This window comes from Chiloscyllium punctatum, chromosome 13 (assembly GCF_047496795.1).
Source record: "Chiloscyllium punctatum isolate Juve2018m chromosome 13, sChiPun1.3, whole genome shotgun sequence".
Classification (NCBI taxonomy): domain Eukaryota; kingdom Metazoa; phylum Chordata; class Chondrichthyes; order Orectolobiformes; family Hemiscylliidae; genus Chiloscyllium; species Chiloscyllium punctatum.
In genome coordinates, this window is record NC_092751.1 from 63,565,802 (window position 1) to 63,585,008 (window position 19,207).

The following is a 19,207-nucleotide window of genomic DNA, read 5'->3' on the forward strand; positions in this document are numbered from 1 at the left end:
CCCTGTAATATAGACAGGGACTGCTGTTCCCTGTATCACAGACAGGGACTGCTGTTCCCTGTATCACAGACAGGGACTGCTGTTCCCCTGTATCACAGGCAGGGACTGCTGTTCCCCGTCTCACAGGCAGGGTCTGCTGTTCCCCGTCTCACAGGCAGGGTCTGCTGTTCCCCGTAATATAGACAGGGACTGCTGTTCCCCTGTATCACAGGCAGGGACTGCTGTTCCCCGTAATATAGACAGGGACTGCTGTTCCCCTGTATCACAGGCAGGGACTGCTGTTCCCCTGTATCACAGGCAGGGACTGCTGTTCCCCTGTATCACAGGCAGGGACTGCTGTTCCCCGTCTCACAGGCAGGGTCTGCTGTTCCCCGTCTCACAGGCAGGGTCTGCTGTTCCCCGTCTCACAGGCAGGGTCTGCTGTTCCCCGTCTCACAGGCAGGGTCTGCTGTTCCCCGTCTCACAGGCAGGGACTGCTGTTCCCCGTCTCACAGGCAGGGACTGCTGTTCCCCGTAATATAGACAGGGACTGCTGTTCCCCTGTATCACAGGCAGGGACTGCTGTTCCCCGTAATATAGACAGGGACTGCTGTTCCCCTGTATCACAGGCAGGGACTGCTGTTCCCCTGTATCACGGACAGGGACTGCTGTTCTCTGTAATATAGACAAGGACTGCTGTTCCCCTGTAATATAGACAGGGACTGCTGTTCCCTGTATCACAGACAGGGACTGCTGTTCCCTGTATCACAGACAGGGACTGCTGTTCCCCTGTATCACAGGCAGGGACTGCTGTTCCCCGTCTCACAGGCAGGGTCTGCTGTTCCCCGTCTCACAGGCAGGGTCTGCTGTTCCCCGTAATATAGACAGGGACTGCTGTTCCCCTGTATCACAGGCAGGGACTGCTGTTCCCCGTAATATAGACAGGGACTGCTGTTCCCCTGTATCACAGGCAGGGACTGCTGTTCCCCTGTATCACGGACAGGGACTGCTGTTCTCTGTAATATAGACAAGGACTGCTGTTCCCCTGTAATATAGACAGGGACTGCTGTTCCCTGTATCACAGGCAGGGACTGCTGTTCCCTGTATCACAGACAGGGACTGCTGTTCCCCTGTATCACAGGCAGGGACTGCTGTTCCCCGTCTCACAGGCAGGGTCTGCTGTTCCCCGTCTCACAGGCAGGGTCTGCTGTTCCCCGTCTCACAGGCAGGGTCTGCTGTTCCCCGTCTCACAGGCAGGGACTGCTGTTCCCCGTATCACAGGCAGGGACTGCTGTTCCCCGTAATATAGACAGGGACTGCTGTTCCCCTGTATCACAGGCAGGGACTGCTGTTCCCCTGTATCACGGACAGGGACTGCTGTTCTCTGTAATATAGACAAGGACTGCTGTTCCCCTGTAATATAGACAGGGACTGCTGTTCCCTGTATCACAGGCAGGGACTGCTGTTCCCTGTATCACAGACAGGGACTGCTGTTCCCCTGTATCACAGGCAGGGACTGCTGTTCCCCTGTATCACGGACAGGGACTGCTGTTCTCTGTAATATAGACAAGGACTGCTGTTCCCCTGTAATATAGACAGGGACTGCTGTTCCCTGTATCACAGACAGGGACTGCTGTTCCCTGTATCACAGACAGGGACTGCTGTTCCCTGTATCACAGACAGGGACTGCTGTTCCCCTGTATCACAGACAGGGACTGCTGTTCTCCTGTATCACAGGCAGGGACTGCTGTTCCCCTGTATCACGGACCGGGACTGCTGTTCTCTGTAATATAGACAAGGACTGCTGTTCCCCTGTATCATTGACAGGGACTGCTGTTCTCTGTAATATAGACAAGGACTGCTGTTCCCCTGTATTATAGACAGGGACTGCTGTTCCCTGTATCATTGACAGGGACTGCTGTTCCCCTGTATTATAGACGGGGACTGCTGTTCCCTGTATCATCGACAGAGAATGCTGTTCCCCTGTATTATAGACAGGGACTGCTGTTCTCTGTAATATAGGCAGAGACTGCTATTCTCTGTAATATAGACAGGGACTCCTGTTCTCTCAAATATAGACAGGGACTGCTCATTCTCGACAATAGACAGGGACTGCTTTTCTCTATACTACAGACAGGCCGTGCTGTTCTCCATGCAGAAGGCAGGGCCTGTTTTTCTATATTCTATTCCCAGGGACTGCTACTCCCAACAATATTCCCAGAGACTGCTGCTCTCTCGATTGTACACAAGAACTACTGTTCTTCTCTATACCAAGGGGAACTGTTGTTCTCTACAATATACACAAGGACTGGTGTTCAATGCATGATACACGTGCACTGCTGTACACTTCAATGTACAAAGAGACTGTTTTTATCTCCCACAAACACTGGGTCTGAGACTTGCTCCAATATACAGAGAGAACTCTCTGCTCACTAACATTCACAGTGACTGCTGGTCTCCTCAATATACACAGGGGTTGGTTTTGTCTTAATACACACAGGAACTGCTGTCCTTTGTTATATGCAGAAGAACTGCTGTTCTGTGCAGTATACATGGGAACTGCTTTCTGTGCAGTATACATAGGAACCATTGATCTCTGTAACAGACACAGGAACTGCTGTTCCTTTTAATACAGACTGGGACTACCGTTCTTTGTAATGTACACATGGATTGCTGTTCTGTTTCACAGAAGCAGAGGCTGTTCTTTGGGATACTATCAACAGGGATTGCTGTTCTCTTTAGGACACACGGGTACTGCTGTTCACTACAAAATAGATAGAAAACTGCCCTTCTCTATCATTTTAGATAGGGACTGCAATTCTGAGTGAAACAGACCAGCACTGCTGTTCTCTGTTTTATTGTCAGTGATTGCTGTTCTCGACATCATTCCCAGGACTGCTGTTCTCGACATCATTCCCAAGAGAAGCTGTTCTCTACAATAAATACTGGGACAGCTGTTCTCTACAATAAACACAGAAACCACAGAAACTACCATTCTCTACAATATACACATGAACTGCTGTTCTCTGTAATGCAGTTCTGTTTCATGTACAGAGATACAGATGTTCAGTATAAAATACACAGGGACTGCTGCTCTGTGTAATATATACAGGAACTGCTGTTGTCAGTAATAAATACAGTGACAGCATTCACTGTAATTATACAGAGGAACTGCTGTTCGATATAATATAGACAGGGACTGCTATTCTCTGTCATATGCACAGGGACTTCTGGTTCGCATCCTCAGAAATTGCTGTTCAGTATAGCATATACAGGGACTGCTGTTCACTGCAATATAGACAGTAAATGCTACTGTCTATAATCCCACATTGCAGACCAGGTGATGGTGTAGTGGTGTTATCATTGCATTGTTAATCCAAAAACCCAGGTAATGTGCTGGTGACCCAGGTTCAAATCCTGCCATGGCTGATGATGGATTCTGAATTCAGTACAAAAAAGACTGTAAGAAAGAGCTTAATGATGACCATGGATCTATTGGCAATTGCAGGAAAAACCCACCTTGTTCACTAATGCCTTTAGGGAAGGAACCTGCCATCTTTAGTTGGTCTGACCTCCATGTTCCTCCAGACACCGAGCAACGTGGTTGACTCTGAACTGTTGTTTGGGCCATTAGGGTTGGGCAATAAACACCGGCCTAGCCAGCAACACCCTCATCCCACAACTGAATAAATAAAGGGAACATTTCCCAAGCTGGAACAGAAACAATGGGCCAAAATGCCTCCTTCTGCACTCGAACACAACTGTGATGACTACTTGAGGTCTTGCGTGATGTAAATTGTGAAATTTATATGGAATAATTTTGTTGTTGAGCATGAAATTTTTTTTTATGTATCTGAATTTAGCATCAAACTCAGCATAATTCTGCAATTGTGGTGATTTCTTAAAAGGACAGGTTTCAAAGTTGAGGCGTAGAGAGGATGGGTTTTGTGACGTATGAACACTTGTTAAATCTAAACTGTCATGTGTTAAAGTCAAACAACTTTAAACTTTTAGAAAAAAAGTTCATTCAACTCACCAAATTTCTAGCCCCTCTGTTTGAGGTGACTATCTGATACAACAAACCATATCCCAAACTATAAACCCAGCATTTCCAAACAACTACGTCAGCAACATTCCTCACATACAGGTAGAAATCTGTTCCATTTTCTTGAAAGTGCTGCAAAAGGAGTTGGAACATTTTGTACGAAATAGGAAGGTTGATGCTGATTGGCTGGGCCATCATTACCATGGAGATGCAGCAAAAAACAAGTTAACTGTCAATCTTAACTCTCAGAGCAGATAGGTGGACTCTGATTGGTCAGTGTGTCGCCATGGGGATACAGCAGCGTTTGGTTTTCTGCATGATGCATTTCTTATCAAAGAAGTGCAATATCTGCACAAATTCCTTTTACCTCCATGATCCAGAGTCATGTGTAATTATTTTTGTAGCTTCTAACTCATGCATAAATGCATCACACTGTCCTCTCAGCTGTTGAGCATAAATTGGTTTCCAGTTTAACTCAGTGTAGTTCCGATTGTTTAATAAATGATTTCCAAAGCAGAATCACTTCTAATCAGGCTTACAACCATGGGGTGGTTGAGCCCAGGCAGCTTGCTGCCAGCAGGGAATGGTCAAATGGCCGTGTTATCTGATACAGTCCACCAGGCATCAGGATGTAGGCCCAACATATCTGGCATCTCACCAGCACCCACAACTCATGTCATGTTATTCATTTGTGCCGAGTGTAAAGGTGTTAAGCTGCCTAATGATGTATATAATAGAATTTGTTCTCACGGCTCACTGCGCCCACCATGTATGGGTGACCAATTCTGACAAAATTGATGTCCCTTTTAAGCCCTATCATATCTGTGACTGACTCTGAACAGCATGAATTGGCCAAATGCTGGGTGAAACTGTCTTCATCATGTCCAAATGAGAGTTCCACATCCACAGTGAAGCATTCCTTCATGTTTACGATGACCGATAGTGTGCCGATATGCTCTTAGAACATTGCCAGCTTATTGATCAGTCGACAATTCAAATAAGCTGTTGAAATCTAGATGTACCACCTGGGTCTGAGTTCATCAGTATCATGAATTTTGTAACTTGTGTGGTTGACTTCAGTTCCAATAACAACATGTATGTCCAAATAGATGGTATTACCATGGGATATTCTCGAGGTCAAACTCTTCCTAACTTCTTTGCCAGTAACCATGCATAACACGTCTTTGGTGGGATGATAATTAGCTTCTATCCCCTGCATATTTCCAACATGTGGATGATATGTCTGCGATATTTGAATCTGCATTAAAGAATTTCTTCATATAGCTCTATGATCTCCACCTGATACTGAATTTTACTCCAGAATGGAATACCCTCTCTTGATATATTCTTTGAGACATTGACCCAATTATTTCTCAGCTGCTAGTTGCTGAAAGCCTACATTCCCTGGTCAGCAGACATGTTCAGGTTCCTACAGTCCCAGAAGATTTATCTTGGCAACTTCATGAATGAAATGCTTGAGTGGGGGATATGCCAGACCATGAGGTGACAGATTGTGTTGGAATACAACTCTGCTGCTGTTGATGGCCCACAGCCCACTCTTGTGTTCCTGGGTCTGTTCGGAGTCTATTTAACACAGTGATAGTGCCGCTCTACACAATGGAGGTTATTCCCAATGTGAAGGAATCTCAGTCGTGTATAACCAGAGATTCAATCTCATTGCGATATCACTAAGACGGCAGATGAGGAGAACTGTTTACTCATTTAGAGTTCTCAGCATCTAGGAATATTTGACAGAAAAAGGTGGTGGAACCTGGTTCCAGGAATAAATGGAAGAGAGTTGGAGAACTTGTTCAGGATAAGGAACTTGCAGGTTTCAGTTGGAGATGGGGGACCCAAAATGTCTGCTGTTTCAAAGCACAAAAGGCTAAGGGTCCTTCTCTGTACTTTTAAGTTCCCAGAATGCTGCAGCAAAATAACTGAGAACATTATGGTTTTTAGGCAGCCAAAATTTTGTTCAACATAACATTTTCTTTTTATCATCATAAATTTCTGTGTTTCTTAAAGGATGCCAAATGGTAGGGGAGCGAACAAAGCAGGCCAAGGGGCATCTGCATCCCAGCAACCAATCTGTGGTATCAGTGAACAGTTTCCAACAGGAACATGAACAATGTGCAAAGGGAAGTAGATTCCAAGGCAAGAGCGTAATTGATATGTGGAACTTGTTCAAGGAGCAACTATTGAGTGTCCTTGATAAGTACGTACCTATCAGGCAGGGAGGAAACGGTAGTATGAGGGAGCCGTGGTTTAATAAGGAATTGGAATCCCTTGTTAAATGGAAGAGGGCGGCCTTTGTAAAGATGAGGCATGAAGGTTCAATAGGGGCGATTGAGAGTTATAAGGTAGCCCGGAAAGACCTGAAGAGAAAGCTAAGAGCAGCAAGGAGGGGACATGAAAGGTCCTTAGTTGGTACGATTAGGGAAAACCCTAAGGCTTTCTATAGGTATGTTAGGAATAAAAGAATGACTAGGGTAGGAATAGGTCCAATCAAGGATAGTAATGGGAAGTTGCGTGTGGAGGCTGAAGAGATTGGGGAGGCACTGAATGAATACTTTTCGTCAGTATTCACTCAGGAACAGGACATTGTTGTCGATATGAATACTGAGGCACGAATAAGTAGAATGGATGGCTTTGAGATATGTAGAGAAGAGGTGTTGGAAATTCTGGCAAGGGTGAAAATAGATAAGTCTCCTGGGCCTGATGGCATTTATCCGAGGATTCTCTGGGAAGCAAGGGAGGAGATTGCAGAGCCATTGGCCTTGATTTTTGTGTCCTCTTTGTCTACAGGAGTAGTGCCAGAGGACTGGAGGCTAGCAAACGTGGTTCCCTTGTTCAAGAAGGGGAGTAGGGATGATCCTAGTAACTATAGGCCAGTGAGTCTCACTTCTGTTGTGGGCAAAGTCTTAGAGAGAATTGTAAGGGATAGGATTTATGCACATCTGGATAAGAATAATGTGATCAAGGATAGTCAGCATGGTTTTGTGAAGGGCAGGTCGTGCCTCACAAACCTTATTGAATTCTTTGAGAAGGTGACTAAGGAGGTAGATGAGGGGAAAGCGGTAGATGTGGTATATATGGATTTTAGTAAGGCGTTTGATAAGGTCCCCCATGGTAGGCTACTGCAGAAAATACAAAGATATGGCATTCAGGGTGAGTTGGAGGTTTGGATTAGGAATTGGCTGGCTGGAAGCAGACAGAGGGTAGTAGTTGATGGCAAAGGTTCATCTTGGAGTGCCGTCACTAGCAGTGTTCCGCAAGGATCTGTTTTGGGACCATTGCTGTTTGTCATTTTTATAAATGACCTGGAGGAAGGGTTAGAAGGTTGGGTGAGCAAGTTTGCGGATGATACGAAAGTCGGAGGAGTTGTAGACAGTGAGGAAGGATGTGGCAGGTTACAGCGGGATATAGAGAAGCTGCAGAGCTGGGCAGAAAGGTGGCAAATGGAGTTCAATGTAGCTAAGTGTGAGGTGATTCACTTTGGTAAGAGTAACAAAAAGATGGGGTACTGGGCTAATGGTCGGATACTTGGTAGTGTGGAAGAGCAGAGGGATCTTGGTGTCCATGTACACAGATCTCTGAAAGTTGCCACCCAGGTAAATAGTGCAGTGAAGAAGGCATATGGCGTACTGGCTTTTATTGGTAGAGGAATTGAGTTCCGGAGTCCTGAGGTCATGCTGCAGTTGTATAAGACTCTGGTGCGGCCGCATCTGGAATATTGTGTGCAGTTTTGGTCGCCATACTATAGGAAGGATGTGGAGGCACTGGAACGGGTGCAGAGGAAGTTTACCAGGATGTTGCCTGGTATGGTAGGAAGATCGTATGAGGAAAGGCTGAGGCACTTGTGGTTGTTTTCATTGGAGAAAAGAAGGTTTATGGGTGACTTGATAGAGGTGTACAAGATGATTAGGGGGTTAGATAGGGTTGACAGTGAGAACCTTTTTCCACGTATGGAGTCAGCTATTACAAGGGGGCATAGCTTTAAATTAAGGGGGGGTAGATATAGGACTGATGTTAGGGGTAGTTTCTTCACTCAGCGAGTCGTAAGTTCATGGAATGCCCTGCCAGTAGCAGTGGTGGACTCTCCCTCTTTATGGGTATTTAAGCGGGCATTGGATAGGTATATGGAGGATAGTGGGTTAGTGTAGGTTAGGTGGGCTTTGATCGGCGCAACATCGAGGGCCGAAGGGCCTGAACTGCGCTGTATTCTTCTATGTTCTATGTTCCATATATCACATCGGATATGTATCAATCTCCAGCCACTCTCCTGATTGCCATCAACTGCACCTAATACACTCACCTCAACGCCAATGAAGGCAAATTCTGAAACCTCTCTGAAAACTCAGCATTGAATTGGTTTGGGTTTGGGGATGGTGGGGGGGAACAGAGACTGGGGGACACTGAGGAATGATCAGGCAGGAGAGGAGCAGGTGAAGTCTCTGACATGTTCCCACTCCACAAGATGCATTGCATTGTAGGAGGTCTGTGGACACTCTTCCTGCCCACCCCAAACTGAGATCCTTGGAAGATTAATGTTCAACTAACACCTTATTCACCCCCATTGGGCATAGTCAGCAGTGGGTAGGCAGCATTCTACTTAGCAGAGAAAGACACTCATTGATTTACTGGATAGTGATGGGGGGGGGAGATGGCTAGATTGAGCTGTTCCTCAAATGTTTGAGACACCTTCCTGCAAGAGGCTGGAGAAGAAATTGGAGGGGGCCCTGGCTGATAGATTTCCATCATCAGTCGCCATGGGTGAGATCCCGGAAGACTGGAGTGCCTCCCTCTAGTGGCCAGGAGGAGGAATCAGCAGCCACTGTCTGAATGAAACTGATTTTTCTTGAGAGAAATGTCCCACTGGGTCCTTTATTCTCCTTTCACCATCCAGTAACAAGGCAGCACACCCTCCCCCTGAAATACCAACATGAATTACTTCAATAATATAATACAGGACATGTGTAACTGTTAGGAACCACAGAAAGATGAAAACGTTTAACATGATGACTTGGTCAGAAGTTAATTGAACTGGTCCTGTCGTTCCCTGCTTTCTGCCTCCCTCCCTTTTTAAATAAAGGAGTTAGATTAGATATTTTCCCTGTCTAAAGGAACCTTCCGCTAATCTAACCCACTTTAATTCATGCAGAAAATGACTGAAGAGGGAGATTGACACTGATTGGGGTATTGCATTGTAAGGGAACCAGGCAGATGTGTGTGTGAGGGTGGGGATGTGACATCAGGTAGTACACTGCCTCCCTGGTTCCAGAGGCTGGGATGGCACTGAGGGGCTGAAGGACAGTCTGAAAGGGATACCAGCCAACATAAGGTGGGGGGACAGAGGGAGCATTGAAAGTCGAATATAGGAAGTTGTGAAATCAATTGCAAAACAGGAAACAGTGTAACTGTGTCATTTTAAGACAAAGACTATCCTGCGTACCTTTGAAGGAACTATGAACCTGCAACTCCAGGGTCCCTTTGTTGGATCCCTCGTGTCTCACATACTAGTTAGTGGAAATAGAATATCATTCTTTACCCTTTCAAAATTGTTTCACATTTTGAACTCCTCCATAAGGTCACCTCTTAATCTCCCTGCTCCAAGGAGAACAAACCCATTCTCTCTAATCTTTCCTTGTATCTAAAATCCTTCATTCCTAATGTCAGTCTTGTAAATGTCCTTTTGAACTCTGTGCAGGGCTTTAACGCCCTTCCTTCAATGAGTTGCCCAGAACTGAACACAATATTCCAAATGTGATCTGACCAATGCTTTGTATAGGTGACTAGTCTGATCATGTTCACTCGAAAACTAACTCAGCTGGTCCCAAGGAATCCAGAGGCACACAGAGACAGGATGGGAGTGTCCTGGAGATGTTTCAGAGCTGACTCGAAGACAGACATGAGCTGTACAGCAGTAGATGGGAGTGAAACATTCTCTGTTCCCCACAGAACACTGGGCATAATCTGTATGAATGACTGAGATTATTGGACCCTCTGTTGCGTTTGCTGATAACACCAAGTGATGAGGGCCAGGAAAATGCCAAGAGGACAGAGAGAGGCTGGGAAGGGGGTTGGACAGGTTCAGTGAGTGAGTAAGAAATAGTCTGTACAACATCCTGGTGTGAAATGGGAGGCTTTGTTCCTTCATTTTAGTCCTGAAAGTGTTTCAGAGTATTGTTCGGGTTTTCGAAGATGATCCTAATCCTCGCCCCAGGGGCAGCAACGAGCTTTCCTCTCTACCTATTCCAGCTTTTGGATATGACATGCTCTCCCTCATTCTGGAATCTCCACCCAGTGGGAATCATTGAACTTTGATCAAGCCTGTCCTGTCCCATTCATATCCTGGAGACTTCAATCAGATCGCCCCTTAACCTTCTCAATTCTGGAGGAAACCGGCCTCATTTGTACAATCTCTCCTCAGAATGTAAGCCCTGACCTCCAGGGTCATTCTTGTAAACCTACTCTGTACTCCCTCCAACCTGATCCCCACACACCTGCTTACACTGAACTCCATGGAGCACAGCTCTGCCCATTCACCCGGTCGATAATCTCCCTTTGTAATTTTATGGTGCTATCTGCACTGTCCACAATGCTGTCTAACTTTGTACCTGTCCTGGGAGTACTCGATGGGGACAGTGTAGAGAGATCTTTACTCTGTGTCTAACCCCATTCTCCCCAGACTCTGGGAGACTCAGCTGGAGAAAGTGTAGAGGGACACATACTGTGCATCTAACCCAGTGATGGAGTTACCCTGATTGTGTTTGATGTGAACAGGATGGGAAAAGTGGGAGATTTATTCAGTACCTAACACCATGCTGAATATGGCCTGGGAATTTGAAAAGCCGCAGTGTAGAGGAAGGTTTACTCTGTATCTGACCCCATTCTCTACCTGCCCTGGGGATTTAAATGGGGACAGTTTAATGGGAGCTTTATTTTGTCTGGAACCCTGTGCTCCCTCTGCCCTGGGAGTGTTTGCTGGGAACACTGTCTAACCTCTGCGATATGGATCCTATGAATATTGATGGGAGACAGTGTAAATGGGATTGCCAGGGTCCAATTCCTTCACGTGGATGAGAGAAGGTCTCCAATTGGAATTGTGAGGAAAATTGGTGCCCGTGGGACTGAAAGGTCAGTGACAGAATGAAGACACCATTGGCTCAGAAACAGGAGACAGGATAGAGGGTAATGAGGGTTTCAGACTGGAGGGAGCTGCAGATGCATACAAGTTGGGAACTGTTTTCAGTAAAAGGCAATTGATCCCAGGTCACTGCAGAGTGTAATAATCTGATGCCTTTCCTCACTATCCTCCTCCAATCCCTGGGAAGATCTGCTCCTACACTATGTTCCACCCTAACTGCTGACTGTGTTAGATACATTCATACATTGGCAATGGGCGGGGGGGGGGTGCTTTTAAACCTGGGATCTTGCTGTATAACTTGCCTTCAAAATGCTCTCACATTCCCTTTCCAGTAATCTTCTCCTTCTTTTATCATGAGGGACTTTTGTTGGGAAAGCTGCAACGTGAAGATCCGAAATGTTCAGGCCGAGGGAAGCCTTGGCCAAGCTCCAGAGGGGGACGTGGTTCTGAGGCCTGAGGCCTGGTCGACAGGCAGCACCCCATGGGGGCCGACATGAATTTGCCCCGAGGATTAATCTCCTCTGAGGGACCCTGGGTTTTAGGGGCCTCTAGTTAACTGGCTCCTGTCGGGTTGTGGCCCTGACATTTTTAAAACCGGTTTGAAGCCTGGGGTTAAAGTAACTGGGGCTCTGGGAATTGACACAAACACATCAATCCCCATTCAATGTCTGATAGACAGGACTTCCCAAGGAGGGAATTAAACCTTAAATGAGAAACTCTATCCAAAGACTTGTTCTAATATCAGAGTAATACTACTTGTGGGATCTTGCTGTGTCTCAAACCACCTGCAGAGTGGCCTACATTGCAGCAAGGGTGACCAAATGTGATAATCCCATAAATAAGGCCCAGGTTGGCCCAATCCCTGAGTATCTGAGAGGGGATCTCTCTCTCCCTCTCTCTCTGTCCCCTCTCTCATACCCTCTCCAGCTTCTTTTGTTGATTTTTCAAACAAATAAAACCGTCCCACACACAGCAATGTTACTCGTGGTTATTTGAAGTGGGGGAGATAGAAATATTTTGCAGCACAAGGTGATTGTTTCTGAGACAAACGTGTAAAAGAACACAAGATCCACAGAGAGAGAGAGTGGGAAGGAGGGAGGGATAGAGGGATAAGATGTGTCTTTGTAGCTGGGCTGGGAAAGGGAGACAGGATCTGGGAGATGGGGGGAGAGAACGGGGCTCTCCAATATCCCATCACTGCCCAGCTCCAATCACTTCCTTCCAGAAAGTTCCATCCACAAAATTAAATCCTGGGATGGAGGGGGTGATTTTAAAAAAAAAACAAAACAAGATTCCCAAAGAAATCCACAGTCTCTTGTTGGACAGAAAGTGGGATTGGAGCACATTCTGGAGCAGGAATGTGAAATCCTGTGGGATCTCCCTGTGCGTCAATGGCCCACAGCATTGCTGGCACAGAGACTGCTGGGAAACTGTTTATCAAAGTGAATATTGTCAAATATAAATGTTGCAATCTTTTAAAAGGTAAGATAAAGATTACCATGTACAAGGTTAAATCAGAGAAAGACAAAAAAGATTAGAGATGGAGAAGGGGAGGGTGGAGAGAGAGAGAGCGTAGAGAAGAAAGAATGTGGGAAGTGGTTTGAATTTGTCGAAAAGCAGGATCTTTGTCATCCTGAAGCCAGAATTGAACCCTCAACCAGCATCAGTGAAACACACAATCTGTCTGTGGTCCCACTACTACCTGTGGGATCTTGCTGTGTCTGAAGGGACTGAAGGGTCAGTAACAGAATGAAGACACCATTGGCTCAGAGACAGGAGACAGGATAGAGGGTAACGAGGGTTTCAGACTGGAGGGAGCTACAGGCACATACAAGTTGGGAACTGTTTTGAGTAAAAGGTAATTGATCCCAGGTCACTGCAGAGTGTAAGAATCTGATGCCTTTCCCTCACTATCCTCCTCCAATCCCTGGGAAGATCTGCTCCCACACCATGTTCCATCCTAACTGCTGACTGTGTTAGATACATTAATACATTGGGGATGGACGGGAGTGCTTTTAAACCTGGGAACTTGCTGTGTAACTTGCCTACAAAATGCTCTCGCTCCCCCTTTCAACTCATCTTTTCTCTCTTTTATCCCGAGGAACTTTTGTTTGGAAAGCTGCAACGTGAAGATCCAAAATGTTCGAGGCCAGGAAAGAACAACCTCCAGAGGGGGAGCACGGGCCTGATGCCTGAGGCCTGGTCAACAGGCTGCACCCCGTGGGGGCCCACAGTGAGTTGTATGTTTATTTACCCCGAGGTTTAATCTCCTCTGGGGGACCCTGGGTTTTAGGGGCCTCTGGGTAACTGGTTCCTGTCAGATTGCGGCCCTGTCATTTTTAAAACAGATTTGAAGCCTGGGGTTAAAGTAACTGGGGACTTGCGATTTAATACAAATATATGAATCCGCAGAAAATGTCTGACAGACCAGACTCCCCAAGGAGGGAATTAAAACCTTAAATGAGAAACTCTCCCCAAAGACTTGTTCTAATGTCAGAGTAATGTGGGATGTGTACAGGCCTGGGTGATCAAATGTGATAATCACATAAATAAGACACAGGTTGGCCGGTTCAATTCAATTCCCGGAGTATCAGGGAGGGGATCTCTCTGTCTGTCCGTATGTCTCTCTCTCTCTCTCTCTCTGTCCCCTCTCCAGCTTCTTTTGTTGATATTTTAAACAAATAAAACCGTCCCACACACAGCAATGTGACTCGTGGGTATTTGAAGTGGGGGAGATGGAAATATTTTGTAGTACAAGGTGATTATTTTTGAGACCACGGGGTAAAAGAACACAAGATACAGATAGAGTGAGAGTGTGGGAAGGAGGGAGTAATAGAGGGATCAAATGGAGAGGGATAAGATGGAGGGGGGGAAGGAGAGGGAGGGAAGGAGGGGGAGGAGGGAGGGTGGAAAGGAGGGGGGAAGGGGTGTAATGCGAGGTGGGGAAGGAGAGAGCGGGCAAGGGACAAGGGGGGAAGCAGTGGGGTGGAAGGAGAGGGGGGAAGGGGTGATGGACAGGGAGTGAAAGAGAGGGGGAGGAGAGTTGTCAGAAGGAGATAGAGTGAAGGGGGGCGAAGGAGAAGGCAAAATGTAGATGTGGGGAAGGAGAGGGCGGAAGGAGAGAGGGGGGAATTAGAGAGTGGGGAAGGAGAGAGTGGAGAAGGAGAGGGGGAAGGAGTGGGGGAAGGAGAGAGGGGGGAGGAGATAGAGGGTTGAGGGGGGAAGGAGAGAGGGGTGAAGGAGAGGGGGAAGGAAGGGGAAGGAGAGAGGGGAGAAGGATAGAGGGGAAGGAGAGAGTGGGGAAGGATAGAGGGGAAGGAGAGAGGGGAGACGGAGAGGTGGGAAGATGGTGTGGAAGGAGAGAGGGAGAAAGAGGGAGGGGGAAGGAGAGGGGAAAGGAGAGAGGGGAGAAGGAGACAGGGGAGAAGGAGAGAGGGAAGAAGGAGAGGGGGAGGAGAGAGGGGAGAAGGAGAGGGGGGAAGGAAGGGGGTAGGAGAGAGGAGAGAAGGGGGGGAAGGAAGGGGAAAGGAGAGAGGGGAGGAGTGGGGGGAAGGAGAGAGGGGGAAAGGAGGGGGAAGGAAGGGGAAGGAGGGAGGGGAGAAACAGAGCAGGGAAGGAAGGAGGAAGGAGAGAAGAGAGAAGGAGAGAGGGGAGGAGTGAGATAAGGTGAGAGGAGAGAAGGAGGGGTGGAAGGAAGGGGGAAGAAGAGAGGGGAGAAGGAGAGAGGGGAGAAGGAGAGGGGGAAGGAAGGGTGAATGAGAGAGGGGAAGGATGGTGGAAGGGGAGAGGGGGAGAATGAGAGGGGGAAGGAAGGGGGTAGGAGAGAGGGGAGAAGGAAAGAGGGTAAGGACAGGGGAAGGAGAGGTGGAGAAGGAGAGAGGGGAAGGAGGAGGGAAGGAGAGAGGGGATAAGGAGGGGGAAGCAGAGGGAGAAGGAGAGAGGGGAGAAGGAGAGGGGCGAAAGAGAGGGGGAAGGAGAGAGGGGACAAGGAGAGTGGGGAGAAAGAGAGAGGAGAAAGAGAGGGGGGAAGGAGAGGGGGACGGATAGAGGGGGGAAGGAGAGAGTGGGGAAGGAGGGGGGAACAAGAAAGGGGGAAGGAGTGAGGGGAGAAGGAGAGATGGGGAAAGGAGACGGGGGAAGGAGGGGTGGAAGGAGAGAGGGACAAGGAGGGAGGGGGAAGGAGAGGGGAAAGGAGAGAGTGGAGAAGGAGAGAGGGGAAGAAACAGGGAAGGAAAGAGGGGGGGAAGGGGGGAAGGAAGGGGAGAGAGAGGGGAGAAGGAGAGAGGGTAGAACGAGAGAGGGGGGAAGGAAAGAGGGGTGAAGGAGAGAGGGTAAGGAATGGAGAAGAAGAGGGAGAGAATGAGAGAGGGGAAGGAAGGGGAGAGGGGAGAGGAGAGAAGGGAGAAGGAGGGGAGGAGAAGTAGCGAGGGGAAGGAAGGGGGAAGTAAAGAGGGGAGAAGGAGATAGGGGATGGAGGGAGGGGAGAAGGGGAGAGGGGAAGGAAGGGGGAGGAAAGAGGGGAGAAGGAGAGAGTGGGAAGTAAAGAGGGAAGGAAGGGGGAAGGAGAGAGGGGAGAGGGAGGGGGGAAGGAAGGGGGAAGGAAAGAGGGGAGAAGGAGAAGGGGAAGGAGAGAGGGGGGAAGGAGTGAGGGGAAGGAATGGGGAAAGAGAGTGGAGGAGGAGAGAGGAGGTAAGGAGGGGGGAAGGAGAGAGCTGAAGGAAGGTGGAAGGAGAGAGGGATGAAGGAGAGAGGGGAGGAAGGAGAGAGGGGACTAGGAGAGAGGGGAGAAAGAGAGGGAGGAAGGAGAGGGGGACAGATAGAGGGGGGAAGGAGAGGGGGACAGATAGAGGGGGGAAGGAGAGAGTGGGGAAGGAGGGGGGAAAGAGAGAGAGGGGAAGGAGTGAGGGGGAGAAGGAGAGAAAGGGAAAGGAGAGATGAGGAAGGAGAGAGGGGGAAGGAGAGAGTGGGGAAGGATAGAGGGGAAGGAGAGAGGGGAGACGGAGACGGGGGAAGGTGGTGTGGAAGGAGAGAGGGAGAAGGAGGGAGGGGGAAGGAGAGGGGAAAGGAGAGAGGGGAGAAGGAGGGAGGGGGAAGGAGAGGGGAGAAGGAGACAGGGAGAAGGAGAGGCGGAAGGAAGGGTAGGAGAGAGGGGAGAAAGGGGGGAAGGAAGGGGAAAGGAGCGAGGGGAGAAGGAGAGGGGCGAAGGAGTGGGGAAATGAAAGAGGGGAGAAGGAGGGGGAAGGAAGGGGAAGGAGGGAGGGGAGAAACAGAGCAGGGAAGGAAGGAGGAAGGAGAGAAGGGAGAAAGAGAGAGGGGAGGAATGAGGTAAGGTGAGAGGGGAGAAGGAGGGATGGAAGGAAGGGGGAAGAAGAGAGGGGAGAAGGTGAGAGGGGAGAAGGAGAGAGGGGAAGGAAGGGTGAATGAGAGAGGGGAAGGATAGGGGAAGGGGAGAGGGGGAGAATGAGAGGGGGAAGGAAGGGGGTAAGAGGGAGGGGAGAAGAAAAGAGGGTAAGGACAGGGGAAGGTGAGGTGGAGAAGGAGAGAGGGGAAGGAGGAGGGAAGGAGAGAGGAAGCAGAGGGAGAAGGAGAGAGGGGAGAAGGAGAGAGGGTTAGGAGAGAGGGGGGAATGAGAAAGAGGAAGGAAGGGGGAAGGAATGGGGGAAGGAGAGAGGGGGGAGGAGAGAGAGGGGAAGGAAGGGGAAGGAGCGAGGGGAGAAGGAGAGAGGGGAAGGAAGGGGGCAGGAGACAGGGGGAGGAAGGGGGAAGGAGAGAGGGGGAGGAGAGAGAGGGGAAGGAAGGGGGAAGGAGAGAGGTGAGAAGGAGAGAGGGGAGAAGGAGAGGGGGGAAGGAAGGGTGAAGCAGAGAGGGGAGAGGATGACAAGGGAAGAAAGGGGGAAGGAGTGAGGAGAGAAGGAGAGACGGGGGGATGAGAGGGGAAGGAAGGGGGGAAAGAGCGAGGGGGAAGCAGAGGAGGAAAGAGAGGGGAAGGAGCGAGGGGGGGAAGGAGAGGGGGAGAAAGGAGAGAGGGTAAAGAAGGGGGATGGAGAGAGGGGGAGAAGGAGAGAGGGGAGAAGGAGAGGGTGAAGGGAAGGGGGAAGGACAGTGGGGAGAAGGAGAGAGATTAAGGAAGGCGGGAGGAGTGAGGTGAGAAGGGAAGAGGGGATGGAAGGGTGAAGGAGAGAGTGGAAGGAAGTGGGAGGAGATAGAGGAGAAGGAGAGGGTGAAGAAAGGGGGAAGAGAAGGGGGAAGGAGCGAGGGGGGAAGGAGAGAGGGGAAGGAGCAAGTGGGGGAAGGAGAGAGGGGGGGATGAGAGTGGGGGGAAGGAGAGGGGAAAGAAGAGGGGGAAGGGGGCGAAGGTGAGTGGGGGAAAGGGGGAAGTAGAGGGAGAAGGAGGGGGGAAGGAGAGGGCAAGGAGACAGAGGCAGAGAGTGGAGAGGAGAGATGTCAGAAGGAGTTGGGGAAAGGAGAGAGGGGAAAGGAGTGGGAAGGGAGGGAGGGGAAGTTGAGGGGGGGAATGAGAGGGGAAGGAAGGGGGAAGGAGAAAGGGAGAAGGAGGGAGTGGGAAGGAAGCGGGAAGGAGAGAGAAGAGTAGGAGAGAGGGGAGAAGGATAGAGGGGAATGCTGGGGACAGGAGAGAGGGGAGAAGGAGAGAGAGGTAGGAGAGAGGGGTGAAGGAGAGAGGTGAAGGAAGGGGGGAGGAGATGGTGGAAAAGGAAAGGGGCAAAGGAAGCTGGAAGGAGAGAGGAGAAGGAAGGGGGGAAGGCGAGAGGGGGGAAGGAAAGAGGGAATGGAAGAGGGATGGACATAGGGGAGAAGGAAAGAGGCAAGAAGGAGAGGGGGGAAGGAGAGGGGGAAGGTGAGTGGGGAGAAGGAGAAGGGGAAGGAAGGGAGAAGGAGAAGGGGAAGGAAGGGGGAAGGAGAGACGGAGAAAGAGAGATGGGTTAAGGAGAGAGGGGAAGGAAGGGGAAGGAGAGGTGGAGAAAGAGAGAGGGGGGAAGGAGAGAGAGGGGAAGGAAAGAGGGGAAGGACCGGGGAAGGAGAGAGGGAAGAAGGAGAGAGGAGGAGGGGGGAGAAGGAGAGAGGGGGAGAAGGAGAAGGGGGAAGGAGAGAGGGGACAAGGAGAGAGGGGAGAAGGAGAGAAGGGAAGGAGAGAGGGGGAAGAAAGGGGGAAGGAGAGAGGGATAAGTAGAGAGGTAGACAAAGGAGAGAGGGAGAGAAGAAGAGAGGGAAAGAAAGGGGGAAGGAGAGATGGGAGAAGGAGGGGGGAAGGAGAGAGGGGGGCATGGAGAGAGGGGAACGAAGGGCAAAGGAGAGAGGAGAGAATGAGAGAGGGAAGAAGGAGGGAAGGAAGGGGAAAGGAGCGAGAGGAGAAGGAGAGAGAGGGAAAGAGAGATAGGGTAAGGAGAGAGCGGAAGGAAGGGGGAAGGAGAGGTGGAGAAAGAGAGAGGGGGTAGGAGAGAGAGGGGGGTAAGGAGAGAGAGGGGGGAAGGAGAGAGGGGAGAAGGAGAGAAGGGAAGGAAGGGGGAAGGAGATGGGGGGAGGAGACAGGGGGAATGGAGAGAGGGGACGGAAGTGGAAGGAGAGAGGGGAGAAGAAGAGAGGGAAAGGAAGGGGGGAGTAGAGATGGGAGAAGTAGAGAGAGGAAGGAGAGGAGAGAAGGAGAGAGATGAAGGAATGGGGGAGGAGTGAGGTGAGAATGAGGGAGGGTAGGGAAGGGTGAAGGAGACAGTGGAAAAGGAGAGGGGGGAAAGGAAGGGGGAAGGAGAGAGGGGAAGGAAGGGGGAAGGAGAGAGGGAAGAATGAGAGAGGGGGGGAAGGAGAGAGGGGAGACGGAGAGAGGGGAAGGAAGGGGGAAGGAGAGAGGGGGGAAGGAAGGAGAGGAGGGAAGGAGAAAGAGGAAGGAAGGGGGAGGAGAGAAGGGGGAAGGGGGGAAAGAGAGAGTGGAGAAGGAGAGGGGTGTAGGAAGGGGGAAGGAGAGGGGGGATGGAGAGAGGGAATGGAAGAGGGAAGGAGAGGGGGAGAAGGAAAGAGGGTAG